This window comes from Lygodium microphyllum, chromosome 10, assembly GCF_053477565.2.
Source record: "Lygodium microphyllum isolate KBCC chromosome 10, Lygodium_microphyllum_v1.1.10, whole genome shotgun sequence".
Lineage (NCBI taxonomy): Eukaryota > Viridiplantae > Streptophyta > Polypodiopsida > Schizaeales > Lygodiaceae > Lygodium > Lygodium microphyllum.
This window is the reverse complement of record NC_141144.1, coordinates 17,535,352-17,540,219: the sequence shown is the minus strand read 5'-3', so window position 1 is coordinate 17,540,219 and position 4,868 is coordinate 17,535,352. Positions and strand designations below refer to the sequence as shown.

Genomic DNA, 4,868 nt, shown 5'->3' with positions numbered 1-4,868 from the left:
ATAAATCCCTCACTTTCCGGGTCCTGCACAAGAGGCTAACGTGACTCGGGATTGGATCTCGAGGCCCGCATACTAGTTTACGGGTGGAAGCTTGGAATAGTGATCCCTATGGATTACTGGATAGCCTTCGGGCGGATTATGGACAAGCCTACGAGTGGAACTCCTTGTATTCAAAGATAAAATGATGAAATGTTAAAAAAGAACTTGCTTGATATTGTTTTTCTATGTCACGTGATAAGATTACGTGAAGGAACCAGTGCTTAACAGGATTAATTAAAGAAGCTGATTGTTATATGTCAAATTAATGTGTTAGATAATTACATAACTAAAACAAACCGAGGAAAGTGCGGAGGATGGGCCATGGGTCCGTCCTACGGTTGGGTGGTCCCGGTTAGCCGGGAACTTTTCTCAAATATCTCGAAGAACAGCGGGATGATCATCATCATCAAAATGAATAACGAGAGTGACGACCTAGAGTTACGTCTTACCCGATTTATGCTGTTTTAGGGGAACGGAATGGGACTATGCCTTATGGCAGAGAGGTTGAGCCTTGCATCCCTCTCGTTTCCCATTCTCCTTGAACCAAGTGCAGCGTGAATCCGCTTCGGACCTGGCGTTTCTGCATAAAGTAGTTCGCGCGGGTCTAACGCTAGTTGCTGTTAGCTAATGACCAATCAGGAAAACCCTAATTCTGGTCGATCCTAAGTGGGAACGGCCAGGATGCTTCCGCTACGTGGCAGACGCAGGAAGACCTAGATCGCAAAACCCGTAACATTCCATGGGAGTGCCGGGCGGAGTTTTCTAGATATCCTTTCCAATGGACTGCTAAGACGTGTCCTGGATGATACTAGTGGACACATTACATTTACAAAGGAGTTAATTTTCAAGCCAGAAAGTTGACAAACTGACCTTCTGTAAATTCCAGAATTTAGTTTTATTAGCTTGCAGTAAGTTCCAATAATTCAAAATAACATGATCTTTAATAAACAGGAACCCCTCTGCTTTTGGATAACGCTCAAAGATCTGAGAAAGTCATCTGCAAAAGAAAAAGTGATGGTTAACAAACAAAACTCCAATGTGCATAAAAAAGTAGATTCATCCATCCAACTAGCTACTTGATATTGGTTTTGTGACAAAAACATCTAGAGGGAATGTTTGGGATATATAGATCATGTATTTCGATTGATATTAATCCCTTGGTGACCAAAGGGTTGAATGCTAATAATTGGTTCTACAAAATGTGGCAATCACAACAGAGGTAAAAGTTTAAAGAAGGGCCTATTCGTAGTGCTTGAAGCACTTTTTTCTCCAGGTCTCATCATTTCCACAAGACTTGAAGATGTATTGGCACACTGTCATAATGACAAAAGTATGGCTAATGGGTTTTTTTCCTCATCTATAACATCATCCAAGCATGCTTGCATGGCTTATGGGTCAACAAATCTATGTGGTAATAAAGTTGTTCTCCTCTAATTTTCCTATATCAACATCATCAAAGCAAGTTTATATAATGAAGCTAGTGTCAAAAAACTAGCTCGCGTTAGACATCCATTCCTATTTTGAGTTTCAATTGTTGTCAGTATAGCATGTCTTTGAAGGCATCCTAGTATGTTTCAAAAGCATTAACACTACAACATAATAGAACCTACTACTTTCAAATCTTTAGTTGTGAAAAACTCTGCCAATACAAGATGGACTAAAGAAGCCCAAAGAGAAGGCACCCCCTAGGACAATAGCTTCATTTCTCAATAGTTATTTCATTCATAAACCTGTGAACTAAAAATCCTCCCAAGACATCAAGGCAAGATTTTGCTTATGGATTAGACATTCACAAACAAATGATATGAACTAATCCTAATAACTTTCAGCATGCATATCCACATTGAGGTAAAAGAGTATTTCTTTCACTCGCTTTTATGCTTGCCATTCTTCAACTGCTTCAACTCCAAAAGCTAGATCACTTTGTTCGAAAAGTATAACCACATTGTTGAAAATTCTTCCATAAAGCACTCTCCATCCAAGTGTTGTTTTATTAACTGGCCAATCATAGAACATGATTAAGACAACATTCCCGTAAAACTTTCTCCATCTGAGAAAATTTCCAACTTCAAAGCCTACTGTTGAAGCTTCAACCACACCAAGGTGTGTGGAAGGGAGTGCCAGAGGCAGAATTCCCAACGTACTGACTGATCTGTCATAGCTTTCCCCCTGTCAATTTCAAGAGTGAACATTCTTGGTTGGGTACATCCCAGTAAAACAAGATCCTAAAGCCAAGCCATAGTATAATCCACATCTTAAGCTATCCAAAAACTTGCTTGAGCCATAGAATAGCTTAGATCATCAACTTGTTTAAAGAAGTTTGCCTTCTTTGATCTCCACGAGACCAAAAAGTCAGCCCAACGTGTCAACACTATCATGTAATTCCTTCTCATCTGCAAAGAAATGTGGCTTCAAGGTATCTTGCTAGTCAATCAATGGTGGATATAGTGTTACATAACCCCCAATCTCCCATAAAAGTCTTTGCACCCAATATCCCCTCATTATGTCTGAAACTCGAGGATTTACTAATAGAGGAAGCATGAGCGCCTAGAAATCCTGAGAATGGAACAATGTATTGAGATGATTGATGGGAGCCATCATACCCTGTGGAAGTGCAACAGGAGGGGCATGTGTATCAAACTTGATATCAAACAACTTAGATTCCAATTTTTGAGTATTATAAAAAACAACATCAACGTCAAGGAACCCATTGGCTAATCCTTACTGAGAATAGATTGTTTTCCACTTGGCACATGTCTATAACAAATCTCTGCATTTATGTTGCTTACAGATTTCATTGGGAAGCCCCTAGGCCACACAAATCTCTGGCCAAAGTGAATGTAAGGGTTGACAATTGTTATGTTATGAAATGACAAATACTGCAATAAAATATTGCTCCTATTATTTGATAGCTCCAAGTCAAAGTGGTTGCTCAGATCCCCCCTATTACGGATGCATTCTCATCTGCATCATAGATCACCTTTGCACCATGCTAGATTGCAAATAAATATCCAAAAATCTTCCTCACATATGAAACATATGGAAGGTGGGCAAGGATCCTATAACCAAGAGTTGCTTGCTGCTCAACTGATAAGAAAATGGCTCCTCTCACTTCCCAATCACTTGGTGTGTCTACATCTCCAATGGCAACAACTTGCCATCCCTGCATTTTCACCATAGCTTGAACTTGCTCTATGAAAGAGTCAGAGGCTATTACCACGATCCATTTTTATGCCTTGACAACATGGAATTTCCTAGTATCTACCACTTTGTGCACCTTCTTGAACTTTAGTTCAAGGTATGGATTCTTCTCGGCACTCTTTGGGCCTGAGTGTACACTGAGGAGGGCTAAGGAGTCACTGCGATTGCAAATGATGATGAGGATGAGGACATTGAGAAGCACGAGACCCAAGATGAAAAACTTGGGTAGGTTGCTTCTGGCCGAGGCGGCCAGGGTCCTTTCAAAGCAGCTGAGATCTGCAGTAAGCAGTTTTGAAGTAAATCTTCACCACGGTTGCATTCTTGTCATCCTCATCTTTGCTGTGGGGCAGATCTGCACCCTGCTTGTGGCCAGTGATGACTGAATGCCGGGGCTTGTTTTGCTCCTACTGGACAAGCATTGTGAGGGAGGATTAGATGCAGGGGTCACAGTGCTGGCGCATGATGTCCCACACACACACGCCAACAGAGATGCACACGATCTCAAGGTTTATGACATTTTTGCTTAAATTTTCTCTCATGCGAGGGAATGGAAATGCAATGAGCTTTGCATTTGAAAATTGTGATTCCTTTTGAGTGCCTTTTCTTTTCGAAACAATACGATTTATATTAATAGAGATTTGCATCATTGAGAAATATCTGATATGGTTTTACTCGAAAACCATCACCCTAGCTCTTGGAGAGTAGCTTGAATGATATCTCAAATACTAGGAGCAAGGTATTGTTTGCATAAGGTCTCATATAGTTTGAAACAAGCACCTATGGCAAGATGCACACTCATTTGATTGCTCTTGGTTTTAGTCACTCACATAAGAGCATGCTCTTTGTCCACATAAATGCAAATTTCTGTTGATTCTCATTATTTAGGTGGAAAATATGCTATTGATTGGGCTCCACGAGATGTGTATTATGGCCTTGAAGGTCAAATCACAACATTCGTTTAATGTTACAAATCTTAGCCATTTGCATTACTATCCTAGCATACAATTCCCTGCAATAGTTGGGGGTGGGGGGGGGGGGGGGGGGTGCGTGGGGCACTGCCTAAGGTTTTCAATAAGGCTAAGGTTTCAAAATACACATGATCTAAACAAAAGTTGCACCTATGGGGCTCTAGCTTTCTACATAGGAATCATGTTTCTACAAAACCATGTGTGCTTCAAAATCGTAGCTCTTACAATATTCCAAAGCTTGAGGGTTTTGCCATCCAAGGCACCTTTGTCCTTGAAAAAGTGATAGACACATGCTAGTAGAAGCATTAAGACCTGCTTTGGGAGACCCAATTTTTTGGTTTAGTCTACAATGTCTTTTCCATTGGGCATTACCAAAACAAGTGTAGGATAGTTTTGTGTCTCCCTAAAACAAACAAGGCATAGTACTGAAACTTTCTAAAATCGGCAAGTGTATCTTTCATCAGTAACTTTCTAGCCAATATCTTCTAAAATCGGCAAGTGTATGTTTCATCAGTAGCTTTCTAGCCAATATCTTCTAGATGAACACATTCAGTTTATTAGAGGGGTAGCTTGCTAGACATCTAAGAGCCTACTTTTTCTTCTCTAAGAGCTTTGTGGGTATAAGTTCTTCTAGTTGTATTTTGACTTCAAGATGATTGC

At 40.3% G+C, this 4,868-nt stretch overlaps 1 pseudogene; it reads right to left on the bottom strand.

The window, feature by feature from the left end:
- Positions 1–876: 876 nt before the first annotated feature.
- On the bottom strand, positions 877–3,701 carry LOC148029750 (putative glycosyltransferase STELLO1 pseudogene; annotated as a pseudogene).
- Between the last annotated feature and the right edge of the window lie 1,167 nt (positions 3,702–4,868).